This window comes from Mus caroli, unplaced genomic scaffold, assembly GCF_978045245.1.
Source record: "Mus caroli unplaced genomic scaffold, Mus_caroli_1 scaffold_20, whole genome shotgun sequence".
NCBI classification, from domain to species: Eukaryota; Metazoa; Chordata; class Mammalia; order Rodentia; family Muridae; genus Mus; species Mus caroli.
The window spans coordinates 6,031,056-6,048,877 of NW_028227275.1; the positions used below are offsets into that span (position 1 = coordinate 6,031,056).

The 17,822-nt window shown below is 45.9% G+C and overlaps 1 protein-coding gene across 2 annotated transcripts in view; it reads right to left on the reverse strand.

Moving 5' to 3' along the window:
• The window catches only part of Acsl5 (acyl-CoA synthetase long chain family member 5), a 44,366-nt gene extending 33,073 nt beyond the window's left edge, over nucleotides 1-11,293 (reverse strand). Inside the window, exon 1 of one of the 2 annotated variants that reach the window (XM_021151496.3) lies at nucleotides 11,126-11,293. The gene's annotated coding sequence lies outside the window, so the exon portion shown is untranslated. Of the gene's footprint in view, nucleotides 1-9,034; nucleotides 9,555-11,125 lie in introns of those variants that run through there. The other variant, XM_021151497.3, reaches the window with a different exon arrangement.
• Nucleotides 11,294-17,822: the final 6,529 nt, after the last annotated feature.

Genomic DNA, 17,822 nt, shown 5'->3' on the forward strand with positions numbered 1-17,822 from the left:
GTACAAAGTCTAGCTGACAATCACTATATTACCAGAACCTTAAGAATTGTAGAGGATAGGGCCAGCTATCTTTGTTTTCTATGCCTGGAGAACTAATTATTTACCATGCAGTAATGATATATAAATATTTGTATTTATGATATTTGTAATATATAAATGATGAATAAAAATAAAAATTATATTTGTCACTATAAACTTAAAAAGCCTGCATTCCAGAAAGTAACCAGGTCCATTTAGATTTAATTGGTTTCTCTGTTCTCTTGTTGCATGTATGGACTTATCCAGTGGTGAGTGAAAGCTCATTAAAATGGAGACCAGGGCCCTCGAGTTCTCAGACCCAATTAGTCCACACATCATTCCATCCTGTGGTTTGATTATTTTGTCTCCTAGAGACTATGTCACATGCCTTATAACTCCCCATGACTCCAAAGGGGTCATTAGGATGCTGAGTAGCAAAGTTCTGACCTGGGCTTCCCATTCCCCACTCAGCCTCTATTGTTATTTCCCTCGAACTCAGGAGGACCACATTTCCAGTTCTCAACCACAGAGTCTGTATTTCCAGAGAAAGCAATGGCTAAAGGTTAAAAGGGCACTGCAAGCCAATCGTATCATTAGTGTATCTAAAAGGATGGTATAGCCTCTTCGTTAATGGGAATGAAGGTGAGCTCTGTTTCCAGGCACTTGAGGGATGTCTCAAGGAAAAGGGGAAGTTGCATGTGACTATGGGAAGCAGAGACAGGAGGGTTCTGGGTATTTGACTGAATGCAAATCTAGCTGAATCAGCAAGGTCCAGTTTCATTGAGGGACCCTGCCTCAGATAGGTAGATAGATAGATAGATAGATAGATAGATAGATAGATAGATAGATAGGAAGGAAGGAAGGTGATAGAAGACACTTGCTGTTGGCCTCTGCATGCATCCATGTGTGTGCATTCCAGCACATGCAAATACATGAACATGTATTTACACATATCACACACAGTGTGTGGCATCATTTTTCAATAAAAACAAGACAAAACTTGATGGCGTATGCTCATGAGGCAGAATCAGGAAGATTATTTGAGCCCAGGAGTGGGAGACCAGCCTGGGTAGCATAGTGATTCCCTATCTCAAACAGAGCGGAAGTGGCTAACCAACCACAGAAGACTTGTAAGAAAATAGAGGCCATTAGGACATTTACTTTTGTTGTTGTGACACAGTCCAATAAGGTGGCCAGACACACTTAGCACACCAGGAAGCCAAAGTTTCCCATAATTCATACAAATAACTAATTTAAAATTCATGGAAAATGTCAGGAGGTGGTAGTGAATATCTTTAAATCCAGCACTTGGGAGGCAGAGGCAGGCAGATCTCTGAGTTCCTGGATAGCCTGGTCTACAGAGTGAGTTCCGGGACAGCCAGGGCTACACAGAGAGACCCAGTGTCGAAAGAAACATTGTGGAAAATAGAGCATTTACAGGAGCAAATGCAAACTGTTTAGGGGCGGTGCTGTGGCCCGAAGGGTAAAGGCACATTTCCTACCAAGGCTGACAACTTGAGAGTAAGCCCTGGCAACCACATGGTGGGAGGAGAGAAATGATTTCCAGAAGACATCACCTGACCTCCCCCATGCACATGGTATGTGTGAGTGCACACACAAATAACAAATGTAGAAGTTTAAACCAGGAAACAACTTCAGATCTGAGTCAGAGTAGAGAGCTTGAGAATGGAAAACGCGCCTGAGGTAGTTGAGCTCTGTCTCCTTAAATCTATGTATCTGCCACGACCCCGATACCAGCACGCTTTGCCTGGTCACCTGACAACTATTTGTCAAAACATCCAGACGAGTGAAATCAGAATCCAAAGAGTTCTGAAAAAATAATGGGATAGGGCACACATGTTCACAGGGGATAGGGCACACATGTTCACAGGGGATAGGGCACGCATGCTCACAGCTGAAATATTCACAGTGAGCTGTGAAAGTTTTCTAGCTGTTACTGAGTATGCACATCTATTTAGTAAAATAATCACAAAACACACTCAGTAGGTGTTGTAAACATATAGCATTTAAGGTCAAAATACATTTTGTTTACTTATAATAAATGCACTGGGATAACGGGCTAGCCACTCAGAAAATAGAGAAAGCTGATCACTGACTTGCTCCCATAAAGGAAGTTGAAGATGGATCAATGTCTTCAAATATAACAAAATGAAAAGCATAAATACGAAGGAGTGATATTATAGAGACATAGATTAAGGCACTGGTAGAGAAGACTGAAGAAGGACATGTAAACTGAAATCCAGAAATGGAAACAATGACAAGCGCAGTTACACAAAACTTTTAGATGGGTGTGCCTTGATCGAAGGTAACACAGAGAAAGTATCAAACCCTAAATATAGGCTAAGAGCTAACTCCTCCCACTAAACACTCAGCAGTCAGATAAAGTCAAACAAGGGCAGAGGCATCACGACCCTGTGTGCAGCCAAACAGAGTCCTGAAGCTGGGGAGCGACACAGTCAATGGCGGTTAGGCTTTTCAACAAAGACACACACACACACACACACACACACACACACTCGCCTGCTTGTCTCTCTTCCATTAAACCAGCAGAAACCAAAGAATACAAAAGCACCGTCAATTGCAGAATGTAAATTTGAGGCAACCTCTGAAGAGGAGGAGTTGCCCTCTGCCACAATTTAAATGTTTGCCCTTTGCCCTAGTGATTCCACCATTGATTTATTCTGCAGAAAAATATCAGCTCAGCAGTGGGCCTTAGAAACATTGCATGGAGTATAGCCTAAAGGATTTGGGCGAATCAGCCCATGAGCCCAGTTCCTGGTGTGCATCTTCTCTTACTCGGGGCAGGTAACTTATCCCTTGGGTGGCTTCTTGTCTATAAAATGGCAATAACACCTCGCTCACAGGCCGTTGCTGTGACATTAAAAACTAAACAGCTGTATATGTACAGTGTGAGAGCTATGCCCATCCAGTGTTAGGCACCAGGTTTAACATCATTAATGCCAAAGGATTGTTTCAAATACAAAAGTCCGGAAAAGTTTTCCTGTTTCGGTTGGTAACTAAACAACAGCACTTCTGTACAATGGAAGTCTTTGTAGGCAAACAGGTTCAAATGAATTGATAGGAAGGCAGCTCCAGGATCTACTGCCCAATAGAAAATGCATGTGGACCACTGTGATGGTCTTAGAGGCACTTCTGAAGTGCTTCTGAAGTGATGCTCTCCATACAAAGACAGGAAGTCGGGAACTTAGATTTTTAGGTATTGAATCATTCACTCAAAGACTTTTAAAGGACTCAACAACAGATCAGGTAATTATTATTGATACTGAAGGCACAGCTGTGAAATCCTGCCTTCATGGAATTGTTATTTTGTGTGTAGAGCTGGAGGTTGGGCATAGAAACAGGGTCTTATCGTGTAGCCCAGGCTGGTCTTGAACTCACAATTACACTTTAGCCTCCTGAGAGCTAGGATTACAAGCATGGGTGACTGACTGTGACTAGCTAAGTGGGGTTGCTGTCCACGGAAGAGTACGACGAAAAGCCCCAGTACTGCGCAGATCACTGTAGCATGGAGGAACACTGGCAACAAAACAGACTGAGCAAAGGGGACTTGGCTCAACAGGAAGAAGGTCTGAGCTTCGGTGGGGAGGCTGGAGTAGCTCCTGCTGGGAAGGAAAGACCTGCTGGTATAGATTGCTCAATCTGAAACTCATATTTTATCTACAAACTAATACGTACAGCGATTATCCTGCCTCTGACTCAGGCAGCTGATGTAGACTGCTCAACCCCAGATCAGTGCAGTGTCTGTGAGCACGCCTGGGGACACCACGGCCACCCAGCTTTGCTTCCATCAGCGCGGCTCTCCCTCCCCAGAACAGCATTCCACGGGAGCCTTTACCAGTGTGCGAAGCATGCCTCAGCCACTGAGCAAGGCAGCCTGAAACTGCAGCTCTAGAGATGGAAACTTTTTCATTCATCTCCCCAGCAGATAAGGATGCAGAGCAAAGGTGGAGTCCTGGGAGCAATGAATATCATTCCAAGTAACTGAGAATGGCTGCTGGGAGATTCTGACCTATGAGCCAGTAGATAATGTCCCAGCCACTAAGCAGCACCCAGGCTTTCAGGCCACCTCCTCATATTTGCCATGTAATCAGGCAGAGACCTGCTCCCGAGGTGTCCTGAAACACACACACACACACACACACACACACCAATGTCCTCAGGCGATCAGAAAAATGACATCTTGAATTTGTCATGAAGATCTTCAAGCAGAAGGGGACAACAACATCATAAAAGGAAGTCCTATTAAAAACTCACAGAAAGATCCACTAGGATGAGAAAGAACCAGGCCCTGTGGATTAGCCAGTCCCTTGGGTCACTACAGCCCCTCAGATATGTGATCTTTGATCCTGTGGCCTTACTGTCTGTCAACAGTCTCTTTTCCAGGTGCAATCACAAATGGCGATCCACCCAGAGGAGCTCATGGACAGAAAGACTCCCCCACACACTCTGTTTTTATCCAGGGTTGCAGTCACCCAACCTATCATACCATCTTTGCCAATTCTTACCTGTGTCTTATCGACCTTCCTCTAGAGTAAACATTAGCATCTAAGTAGGAGGGAGGAGAAGAAAGGTGCAAGGTGACCAGCGATAGGGGTGGGGGAGACTGCTGCCTGAAGAGGAATGAAATGATATTCTTCTGAATAGCATGGATCGTACATTAACAGCAGCATCCTTTGTGATACTTCATGCATGTGTCTAATGCATGATTGTTCACCTTCACCCATAACACTCTCCTCTCATCCTCTCACTCCCACTGTCCCCTGGGAAATGGTATTTCTAATGGAGATGGATAAAGAGAATAGAGATAAAGGCTCCGGGAAGGATTGGTGGGTGGCATGGCATCCGGTGTTCTTGGCTACCACTGCACCACTAGAGAGACACAGTCTTTGGCCAGTTGAGCCAAGTGGTATTTAATAAGACAACCATTGTTGATTCAAATGTCAACAGCCTATTAACTCAGTCACTTGGGATATTTGTGGAGCCACACACAGGGTGGTGGCAGGAAGTGACAAATCCCACCGGCATGCAGGTTGATAGAGGTAACCTTGATCTACTGTTCTGATTTCAAACAAATCACAGTCCAGTGGCCCCACCCTAGAGAAAAACTTGTCAAGGGGAACACCCCCCTCCAAAGGACAGCCCCACCTTCTTGCTGACGAAGTTAATTTTGAGAGAACAAGTAAGGAAAGGCATTATCACCCATCCCTTAGATTTGATAAGAGGGTCTGTAAAAAGATAGAATGGACAAAGTGCTGGGCCCTCATCGCTCCTGCTTGATAATGAGTGGATGATGCAAGAGGTTGTGAAAGAGGCCTTCCTGCTTGGGTTTGCTGCAGACTCAGCTCTCACACTACCTGGCTGAGCCAATGGCCAAGTATCAGCAGATCTGAAGTGCAAGCATGGAGGCTTCACTGCCAGGACTCTCCTGGGCAGAGGCAAACCTCCAAGGTCAGGGCTTTTCTAGACTTCAGAGCAGCAGATCTCTCATTTACTGGGCAGGTGGCCCCAGGGACAGTTACTCAACATCACTGCTGCTATCAACTGTGCCAAGCAAAATGCTCTCATGCCTAGTGCACTATTGGGCATGTGGCAAGTCCTGGGGACATGGCTCAGTCAGTAGAGTCTTGGCTGCACAAGACTGAGGGAGGACCTAAGAGAGATTCTCAGAACCTAGGTCTGGGAAAAAAATAAGAAAAAATCAAACGAAAGGCAGGTGTGGGTTGGTGTGAAACAGTAGATTGCCGGAGCTCGCTCAGTCTCCTTGTTGAGATCCAGGCTGATGAGAACCTCTGTTCCCAAAGAGAAGGTGGAGAGAACCTGTGGAAGAACCCCAGAGGATGTCCTCAGCATGCAGGGGTATGTGCACACCTGTCTACGCACGCACCTGCACAGACTTACCTGCACACACACCTGCAAACATGCTTACCTGCACACACACACACACGCGTCTGCATACACAAAGAGTTTCTTTTTTTCTCTCTTCTACATGCCTCCATTTTCACACCCTTACCCCTCCCTATCAGATGACCTGTTGAAGATGTCTCAAAAGATAGGGCCATCATCACCTTGGTTCCTCTTACAGACAAATGTCTTAACAAGTTGTTGTTACTATTGAAACACAGCATTTGTAACTGGAGGAGACACAGGGCTATCTCTAATTCAGCCCCACTCCCTTCCCCTCATCTCCCACAAGCCACTCAAAAAGCCCACCATCATCGTTGTAGAAAAGAATGACCCAGGCAGACTGAGAGATCTGTAAGGGCAGCACACAGGCTGGATGACCATCCAAACCCTATCAACTCATGTATTCATTCACATACCAGGAATGTAGAACCTAGGAAAAGTCCAGCCCTATGCCAGTGGGAAGGGCTACTAAGAGACTGGATCTAACTTCAGGGCAGACCCAGATGTACTGACCACAGAATGGCGTATGAGCTGTGAAGGCTGAGGTTGCTGCTGGGGTCATACCATGCTTGCCGTGTGCTGCCCGACTCAAAAGTCACCTCTGGCTGCACCCAGCCAAGAGTCAGTGCATCGGCTAGGCTCAAGTATGTGACGGAGTAACAGGTAATATACTTGTGATTTTTAAAATACTGCTAATCCTGGGGCCTGAGTGCTCTTCTGCCTGGAGGAGGGAGAAGCTGCTCCCTCCTCTTCTTGTTCTTTTTTTTAAGATGAACTTCCTTTTAAAAAAATTAAACATTCTAAAGTGAACCCTCTAGCACGTTCACCACGATGTGCCGCTGACTCGTCTATTTAATTCCAAAACATTTTCGTCACACTGAAAGGAACCCCTGAGCGTGTGAGGCAGTCACTCCCCCTCCCACCATCCTCCCAGCCCCTCCCTGACAACTAGCCTGTCTACATTTTGTCTTCACAGATTTGAGTTGGGAGGGTTTTCAGAAGAGTAAACATCTGCCAGTTTCTTATTCTTTGGCCCACGCAGGAAACAAGACTCATCAGAAGAGTCTGTTGAAGAACAGATCACCCTCAGAGCGAAGTGAGCCCAAGTTCAGATTCTACATCCAACCATCCATGATGTGTTGGGTGTCTGTCTTTCTTTCGGGTTTTTTTTTTTTTTTTGTTGTTGTTGTTGTTTTTGAGACAGGGTTTCTCTGTATAGCTCTGGCTGTCCTGGAACTCACTCTGTAGACCAGGCTGGCCTTGAACTCAGAAATCCGCCTGCCTCTGCCTCCCGAGTACTGGGATTAAAGGCATGTGCGCCACCACCGCCCGGCATGTCTTTCTTTCTAAGTCTCACATTTCTACCAAGAATCTGCTCCATAGGGTTTTATTGAAATTCAAAATAAAAGTCCCCATAAGATTCCAAGCAAGGTATTCCCCAACGACAGCAGCATTTTCATATTCCTAGTTCCAGAAAAAAATCTCAAAGAGGGGATGACCATATGAGTTCAATCTGGTACCCAAAATGTCACACAGGAACATCTTTTTACAAGTTCAATTTTTAGGCTATCCAAAGAAAGGCTTTATCCTAAAAGTGAGTGAAGGATGGGCTTTAAAAATAAAACTGTAAATATTTTATTTTTGAAAGCATCAGACTGCTTATAGTTCCAATACAATTGACAACCTGCTTGCTTTGTGAACCTGGGGAGGTAGGGTGTCACCTCTCTGACACTTTTTTTTTTTAACCATTACATAGAGAAGCCACCCACCTCAAAACAACGTCTTGCTCAAATATGATATCTACTATGTGCTGGCAGTCAACTCAATTCTCTGCCCTTCTGTAGCATACTGTCCCAGGATGTGCCTCTTCACTGTGACATAGCACTGAGGTGCACAGAAGCACACTGATATTGTGGAAGGTATCCTTGCCCTAAAGAACTAGCATATAGCCAGGCATATAATCCCAGCACTTGGACAGCTGAGACAGGCAGATGGCCAGCCCCGCCTGCCTAAGAAGTAAAGTGAAAATCAGTTTCCAAAAAAAAAAATAAATAAATAAAATAAAATTATAATATAGCTTGGCCGAAATTTCGTTTATCTGGACAGTATTTTTTTTAATTAAATTGAATATGCTTCTCTGGGTTATATGAGCTGCAATTTTTTCTAGTGTCTCCAACACCAATATCCCATAAATACACCAGCTACTTTGCCTGCCTAAGCTACCTGCTTTTCTCAAAGAGCCTGCATTTACAGCTATTGCTTTATTTAGTCTATTGTGCCTTTTTATCGGTAGAGACGGACACATGAGTGATGCTCACAAGATTTTATACTGTTCCTTCCAAGGTGAATTCTAAAATTACCTGAAATAACTGCCATGTGCACAAAGAGGGCGGGGTCAGAATCCACTGCCTTCTATCTCCAGTTTTTAAACCTGACCAATGCTTTATTTTATTTTAGACCCTGCCTCTTACAAGGCACCAATCAACTGTAAGTAGGAAGTTTAGATTCAACCCTGCCATTCAGACTAGACTGTCAAAGGGGAGGGGGAGGGGCGATACCACAAGGAGGTATCAAAGCCCAGCCCGTGCAGCCCCTTTTCAAAGCTCTGGCTTCCAAAACCCTTTAAGAGCATCTTAGATCCAACCAGTGTTTATAGCTCTGAAAAGAGACCCAGCTTCATTCGGCCTGTATCCCCATCTCTTTGGACTGATTCCTTGGCTCTTACCATCAGAGGGAGTCAAAACTCAGTGAAAATCAGGGTTAACCCCCCAGCCCACCCCAGGGAGCTACGCCGCCACGTGCTCGGGTCTGCCAAAAGGTCTCTGCTTGTATTCCACCCCTTAAGAGAAAGTCCCTCCCTGTGTCCTCTTCCCCCTTCCCCTCACCCCTCCTGATGCAGAGGAGCCCTCCACTCCCAGGCAGAGAGAGCATGGCGTGCACACGTGGAGGCACAGCAAGCTGTGAATTCCAAGCAGCTTCCTGAAGTGGGCAGGGAGGAGGGATTCGGGATGCCTCTGTCACGCGTGCAGGAGCCCCGTCCTAGGATCACACCCGGCTCCAGATCCCTTACCCTGGGAAGGGCCGCACGCACGCCTTGGAGCTTCCGAGTGGGGCTTTCTGGCTCCGGCTTCTTGCTAGCAGGAGAGCCCCGGTCCTTCCTTCCTCACCCCGGGCTTCTCCGCGGGCAGGGTGACTTCAGAGCGTCCATGCAGGCAGGCAGGCAGGCAGTCTGGCTAGTGGCCCCACTTCTGCCCTGCCCTGATCTGTCCCAGCCAGGCCATAGCCGGGCTTTCTGACATGCTGGTGCTGGGGACTTCACTTCCTGGTTTGGCTTTTTTTTTTTTTCCTCCTCCTTCACAACTGAAAGTGGAAGCGCTTTTGACTAGGAGGAGACAGATATCCAAAGCTACCCTAGCCGGTTTTCAAAGCCTTTAACCTCAATCCCCAGGGGCTGAAACACGAGCCACCTTTGCATCAACACAGTCCACCTGCTCCCGCTGGTCCCACTAGCTCTTCTCCAAGATGAAAATCCAAATGAAAACGAGTTGAGGTGGCCCTGGGTTCATTGCCAGAGAAACGGAGGTGACGTTGTTCCCCGCTGCGTTCGCAGGACAGGAAAGTCCAGCTAGGGGGACCTCCGCCCTTAGGTCAGATGCAACACGACTGTCCCTTTCTCCGTGTAGCTCCTTTCGCCAGTCCCCAGACCTCCCTGATTCAAAAAGCCAGGCACCTCTGCACCTCGCAGAGACAACAGAATAGATAAATAAGCCAGGAACCACGGGGTTAGAGAGCCATTCAGTTGAAGCGGCTCCCTTTCCGCAGACACACCAGCTCAGCTCCGGCTCTCACCCCGCCAAATTTAAGGATGAAATGTGTTCTTTGACCCTCTCACACCTCAGCATTATCCGGGTTCACAGTTGTCTTAATCGATCACCCTTTGAGGTTCTGGTCTCCCAGGGACACAAGGAGACCTCAGAATTGGAAGAGAGATGACAGGTTCTGCTCCCTCCCTCTCCCTCACTCCCGCAGCAACCTCACCAACAGGCAGAATCAAGTAGCATTTTCCCAGCCTTGATCCCTCCAAGGATTGGCAGGAAGTTCAAGGTGAAGACTTCACTAGAGTGCTAGCCTACCTTAGGATTCCTTCTTTGTGCAGAGAGCACCCCATACCCACCCACCCCTGCTATAAAGACCAGGAAAAACAAACCGGTGCCACACCTCAGAGACCTGTAGGTCTGACCCCTTGGGAAGAATGGATAGAGGTGCCTCTAGCTTTTGTTTAATTTTGGACCTCAGCTTCCCAGGAGACTTTTCTTCCCCCCCCCACCCCCCTTCCCAGGAAAACCTCAGGTGGGGAAGTGCATGCCAAGCCTCAGATGCCTATCTAGGATCTATCTATCTCTGGTTTCTAAGTCCTGTTTTATCCCATCTCCCATGGCAGGAGCACACCAACTAGTCTAATTGTTGTTTTTGACGTCATGGATCTCTAGAACTAAGTGTCCGTTTCAGCAAGGGCTGGGTCATCCTAAGGTCTTGTTGTCTTGTCTTTCTATCCAGTTCCACCGCATGGTAATGACACTCTAAATATTTCCCACATGGGGAGGATTCTGACATCGCCCAAGATTTCTATACTATGGAGCAGACTGTAGAGACAGACTGACCTAAGTCAACTATAGCTATACCACTAGCTATACTAGTGGGTTAGGTATACTACTCCCCTTATAGGAGATGCTCCTAATGTTACCACATACCCTGCCCTTAGGATGCTTTCCAGACCCTAAGAGTGTCACAACCCGGAAGCCCTTCCTCCCTCCAGAGACATCAACAATTGTTAAGTGGCTCCTCTTAAGAATTTTTGAATGGAAGATGAAAGAAACCTGCATCCTTGCTCCATCTTTACCCTTTACAAAAGGCTTTATGCCCTCACATTCTCTTCCAATTCTTTTGATTTTTTTTTCCTCTCTTCTAAGAGTCAAGTGGCTCAAATGTTTTCCTTTCAAATTGACATCTTTCTTTGCCTCCCACACAAGTGAGCTGAGAGATTATCACCCCTGTTATGAAAGAGCTTTAGTCAGGTTACAGATGAATACACACTTACCTTCTCTCCCCACCCCTTATCTATCTACTCCCTCTAGCCCATAGGCCAGAGAAGGCAGCTTACCTCTTGAGAATGGTCACAGCGGCTAGGTTGAGGAATGGCTTCTCTTGCAGCTAGCTCTCTCTGTTCAGCACCACATGAAGCTGCCTCTGCCTTTCCACGCTCCAGGACGAGGCGCACCTGAAGCCACTGGATCTTGCTCTGAGTGTCCTGCCAGCTGCTCTGGAACCTTTGGACCTGTTACGATAGAGGTGCAAAGGTAGACGTTACCTGCTCACTCAGAGTCACCTCTGACAGAAGTGGAGAATTTGGCAAAAGGTTAAACAAGAGATTATTAGGCAATGGACTTAAGAGGGGGAAGAAAAAAAATAGAGCAATTGGCTCAGAAAGCTGCCATTGAATGGGGTGGAACTTTATAAAGTTCAGACTTCAGGGAAGGGGCAGGCATGCGTAGTTTTGCATAGGAGTTTTCTCCCTCCCCCCCCCCCCAATCTTTGGATCTGAGACAGCAAGAGGCTAGACTAGACAATAAGGCAGAGAAAGTGCACCTTCACTTCAGGAAATGGGGAAGTCACTCATAAAGGCTCAGGCTGTGGCTATAAGATCTGGACTGGGTAGAAGTTTGTGTTTGGAGATGAGCCTTCTAGGAAAGCCAGGATATTTCCAGGATGCCAAAGCAAAGAAACAGAGATATCCTGAAGTCCCAGAGTGTGAATCAAAAGACAAGTCAAAGTGTCAGAGAGTGTGGGGTGATGGGACCAGGCAGCCCTACTGGCCCCTAGGGAGACACCAGAGGCTGTTGCCTCATGACTCAGCCTATCTTCTTCCTTCTATCCATGTGGAAGGTGCGCATCACTACACTGTTACCAAATCATTAAGACCACAAAGGTATCATCACAGAGATAAGAGGCTCTGTAGGCCAGGCAAGATTTTACTTCTCAGGGGAGGACAATGAACCCTATTCAAGAGGACACTAAAACCTTATAATCAGGTAGCAGATAACCTCGGCCTGAGGCAGGGTCACAGATGTCCAACTCTGTGTTTGGTCCCTCGGTAATGCTGTCCCACTGGCCAATGGATAGCTAGCTACTGATGATCTGTTAAGCTTGAGTGCTTTCGCTGTACCTGGCCTGTAGTATAGAAAGGCTTATTTTTTTTAATGTACCTGGTCAGGAGACCAATATCAAAATCAGGCATCAGCACCACTTCCTGCCCGATTCTGTATGGGGTTAGCAAGTTAATAACTCAGGGGTCTTCACGGGCAAGATTTTCACCCAGGTCGTAAGTGCTTGGACCTCAAAGGAGATCTCAAAGGCCATCTCTTCCTAAAGAGCCCCAACTTAAGTTTCCTTACACCCAGAAAGAAAAGGGCTCCTAAGAGGCTCTGGAGAGCCCTGTGAGAACCTCTGGCATCGGTGCTACCAGACTGGACCAGAGCCAAGGTATTCTGATCAGCAAACTACTGACTGAACACCCGCTGATAGCACATTCTCTAGAGAGTGAGATGCACCAAGCCATGGTTTCTACACTTTAGTGCATGTCACAATCCCCCAGAGGGAACGTTACAACACCATTGTCTTCACCTGCACCATGTTTTTTTTGATTCAGTAAGCAGGAGCTGGAGCCTGAAAATCTGTATTTATATTAGTATCAAGGGATATGGGGTTGCTATTGTGCTGCAGTCACCCTAGATTCATGTTTGCACCAACCCTGCTTTGAATAGGACCAGATACTTGGATACCTACAGGGGCTGTATTAGGGATAGCCTTGGTTATGGCCACTTTTGACCTAGATGTAAACTCATGCTTTTAGAGACATTGGCCAGTTAGCTGAGTCCCAGCAGAAGGCTTTGGCTGAGCAGGAGTCCTGCCACTGACTGTCCATGCCATCTTTACATAGACCTAACTCAAAGTCACGCAGGGTCAGTACAGGATGACCCAAGTGGGTTTAAGTATTGGCATGATTGAGCCATCAGTGACTTAACTTAGCTTCATTAGTTAACTTTACCCTCAAGGGCATCAGAGACTCCAAAAGGGGATATGCTGACCTATGGTGAAAAGCCCAGCGTCTGGGCTGCTAATGCTCTAGCAGGCCACACCATCTATCTCTCTCTTAATATGTATATTATATGTAGATACATAATATATATTATATTACTGCTTTATATATGTCATTATATTTTATATAAATTATGCATTACATAATATTAGCATTATTATCTATTATATCTATTGCATATGTGTATATGGTATGTATCGCTGCTAGGTGCGTTTGCAGGTTGTGTTTGCACACATGTGGAGGTCACAGACTGATATTTGGTGTTGCCCTTGATTGTCCTCCACCTTACTTATTGAGACACAGTTCTGCCTTGAACCCAGAGCTCTCTGGCTAGTCCACCTACTCAGCTTGCTTGGTGGGAAATCCCCCCATTCCAACCCTGAGAAGCTCTGGGATCACAGGCAGGTCTCTCTGTCTACCTGGGGCTTACATGTGTGCTGTGTGTCTGACAAGCAAGTGCTTTTCCATTGAACCACCTCCCCAGCTCCCACACCATCTCTTGATGAACCACTGTCTCTGGCATGTCTCTTCAACCACCATGGTTAGACAAGGCTTCTTTTTATTTTTAATTTTTTTATTAGGTATTTTCCTCATTTACATTTCCAATGCTATCCCAAAAGTCCCCCATACCCCCCCCCCCACTCCCCTACCCACCCACTCCCTCTTTTTGGCCCTGGTAAAAACATGGTAACTCTTCCAAGCCACCTCTTCATCCCTATGAGGTGTGACTGTCAACAAGAGTTTCCGACATTTAAATCAATAGATGGTAGTCAGCTGCCATGATGAATACTTCATGGGACTCTCAAAATCACGTGGACAAAAGTTGCAATTTTTCCTGGACAAGAGAATAAAACTCAGATGGGACATGCCACCTCCCAGAGATCTTATACCTTGGACATCAGGGTATGATGGTGTGGGGAAGGAGGACAAACATATTTGTTTAAAATAATCTTAGGATATTGTATAATAATTTGTAGCATTCAGTGATTTCCATGTTGTCCTTTAATAGTCTGGCATTGCATCAAGTGTTATTTAAAATGTTTACTTTCTTCCAACACTGCAACATTTTTTTTTTACTATAGAGGTTATTTCAAGATCCTGCACAATACTGAATCTAATAAGTTACAAATGAAAACTGAAATTTCTTCTCTTAATAAGATTCTAGTCTCAGAATCTAGAAAGAATGCTCTTAAGATTCAGGATTCTGTTTTAGAATATTTTGTTTGGTTCAGATTGTAGAATTTCCACAAAATAATGCTTCCCTCAGGTAGTTTAGGCCAGAGCAAAGATGACATGGGCTGGGGAGGAAGTCCAATGGCAAGAACTCCCTGGGCATGGGGATCCCAGCACAGAAGGAAGAAGAAAGAAGATGAAAAGAAAGAGGGAGGAGGAGAGAGGGAAGACGACGATGACACAAGGAGCCTGTAATGGCTAAGAGATGTGGAACATGTAGATAAGAAAGATCTTAGACTGAATGCTTGTCCACGTCAGGCAGAACGGCCCAAGAGCAAACAGAAGCAGTGTCGGAGCTGTAGAAGAGACAATTCGTGTCAACTCAGCAATGAAGGGCCAGAAAGGAAGGAGCTGGGTTGGTGTGCCCCAGAGTTCACGGACTAGCAGGTACAGCTGTCACAGCGAGGTCTGTGAGGGCTGAACTTTAGCTTCCCACATGGCAGAGCTGACGCTGAAGTTTGTCCTCCACTGAGATATGGAAAGGAGGGGGCAAAGTACCCTCAGGCTCTCTCTTACCAGGGCTCTCGTGGCTATTGGAATTCCATGCCATCCTGTTTATCTGATAGCTCAAAAGGCTAATGACACTCAAAGTACATTCTCAAGGCAGCAATGGAGGGATAGCTTCATCCTCAGTGCAGACCCTTGAAGAGGCCCTCTCAACACCCGCAGGAGAGAACATACCAAAGCACTCGCCAAGTGACTGCCCTGCACAGAGAGCTTTGTAGCATCCCATCTAATCTCGCTGGAACTCTAGGAAGCTCTTATTGCCCTTTGAAGGGAGATGAAAGTCTCCTCTTGTAGTAAGAAGCCCACGAATGTGTTCAAAGTACATGGCCAACAGTTGGAAGAACCTCAGGGTCAAACTCTGAGCTCAGGTAATCTTGGTCCAGAGTGCAAACATATCAAACACATCTCTGTAGTTCAATGCCATTAGTTCTACAACTCCCTTATTCTCCTGTGTGTTCTTGAGAATTGTCATTGATCCCTTGATAAACATTAAGAACCCTTGCTCTAGGAGATGGCAACCCCATAGGAAAACCAGCAGTGTCAACTAACCAGGACCGCTGGGAGCTCCCAGAGACTGAGACACCAACCAAAGAGCATACAAGGGCTGGTCCAAGGCCCCTGGCATATATGTAGCAGAGAGCTGGCATGTCTGGCTTCAGTGGGAGAGGATGGGCCTAAGCTTGCAGAGACTTGATGCATCAGGGTGGGTGGCGGGATATGGGAGGGCGCTGCCTTTTCAGAGGCTAAGTGGAGACCGGATGGGATGAAGAACTCTGTGAGAGTGAACTAGGAGGGTGACTAACATTTGGGATGAAAAGAAAGAAAGAAAGAAAGAAAGAAAGAAAGAAAGAAAGAAAGAAAGAAAAAAGCAAGAAAGGAAGGAAGAAAGAAAAGAAAGAAAGAAAGAAAGAAAGAAAGAAAGAAAGAAAGGAAGGAAGGAAGGAAGGAAGGAAGGAAGGAAGGAAGGAAGAAAGAAAGAACAAAGGAAGGAAGGAAGGTCTGAGAGAGAGAGAGAGAGAGAGAGAGAGAGAGAGAGAGAGAGAGAGGCTGTACAGATAGCTCAGTGGTTAAGAGCACTGACTGCTCTCTCAAAGGTCCTGAGTTCAATTCTCAGCAACTACATGATGGCTCACAAACATCTGTAATGGGATCTGATGCCCTCTTCAGGTGTGTCTGAAGACAGCTACAGTGTACTCACATACATAAAATAAAGTAAATCTAAGAAAGAAAGAAAGAAAGAAAGAAAGAAAGAAAGAAAGAAAGAAAGAAAGAAAGAAAGAAAGAAAGGAAGGAAGAACTCTTGCTCTAAGTCAGCAGGACCCAATAAGCCATTGAAACCAGATGTCAAAGTGGCCACCATTGTTTCCCTTCATTCAAAGGAATGGACAGCGTTTCTGCTACTGAGCTGAGCTCATTTACCCCCCAAAGCCTTGCTTCACACACCTGCAGGGGCCAATGAGTTACACATTCTTGGTAGGCTCTCCACCTGCAGGTCTTCCTTCTTGATAATTTGTTATGCCACGAGGTGCTTTAACTCCACTCCAGGTCTCCAGTCATCCCTGTTTCATTGGGGGCTTCACAGAGGACCAGAGGGAATCTGATACCACAGCCCGGGGTCTGCAGCTCTTAATTTCTCTCATTTCCAGCCACCAACAGCAATCGCTTGGGCATGCATTATCTTGAGGTCACTTGTTCATTTTTTTGTGGGAAGTGTTACCCACAGATGTGCAGCTGGCTGACTAGAATGGTGTTTGCACAATAATAGCAAGAAGCCTCACCAAATAAGGTTCATGAACCCCTACCCATAACTTAACAGTTTCCTTTAAGGATTGTAACCCCTGGTAGGTTGAGCACACTACTATAGTAGATGGCTCCATACCAAGGAATATATGGAAAGCACAAACTGGATTCACAGGAAGTGTGGCTATCACCCAGGGGCCAGGAAAGACAGTTCATAGAGAAGATTTACAGCTTCACTGTCTAGGACCTGTGGCCCCAAGCTACAGGTGGGTCCCAGGCACTTGTAATGAAGTGAGTCTAAATTGAGACCTAAAGATTAAATATACACTGAATTTGGGGAATATAGTATGAAAAAAAATTAACAAGTTTTCAAATGCTAATTGCGTGTTGAAATAGTAATATATGGGATATAAGTTAGTGTTCTTACGTGTGTGTGTGTGTGTGTGTGTGTGTGTGTGTGTGTGTGTGCTGGGATGCGTGTGTGTCTGTAAGGAAGACCTCAGGCTCCCCAGGTGGGCTAGGGTGGCCAGGCTTCGAGCCTCATGATTTGCTCATCTTAACCTAAACATGCGGTCATATGCACCCATCAAAACACACCTGGGAGTGAGGGATCAAACTCAGAGCCTCATGGTTGTGTGGCAAGCACTTTGCCCAGTCGGCTTTCCCTTTTTTAAATACATCAGCTAGAAAGATGCCAATGCCAAATGCATCTTGCATTGCATAGTTTTGGGATCATGCTGTTTACAAGAAGCCAAAGGTCCTTTGACTCAATACATATAGAATAGTCATACGTGCTGATGTTTATAGCACATGGAAACTTGACTACGTGAGCTTTCTCTTTTCTTTCTGGTGACCAGCCCATGCCTTGTTATCGGTGATGTATCATCGCTACCTATGCCTATACATTAGAAGCCGTGCCAGCAATGCCCTTTACCTGCCCCTCTGGCTTCTGTAGAAGTGACAGGCAGCTTTTCCCTACAGGACAACCCAGTCTACAGAGATGATGATCTGGGCTTTAGATACAGTCCTTTGTTAAACTCTGTTGTTTATTGCTGTTGATCTGTGCACTATGTGCACTAGGCACTATGATGGGTGATTTCCTGTTGCTGGTCACATAAAGTCAGCCTGGCTAATTACAGACAAGGGAGTTGAGGGTTTAACTTGTCCAAGCCAGCTTGTGTCTCCTCCCACAGCCCGCACTCACAAATGATCTGCTGTACTG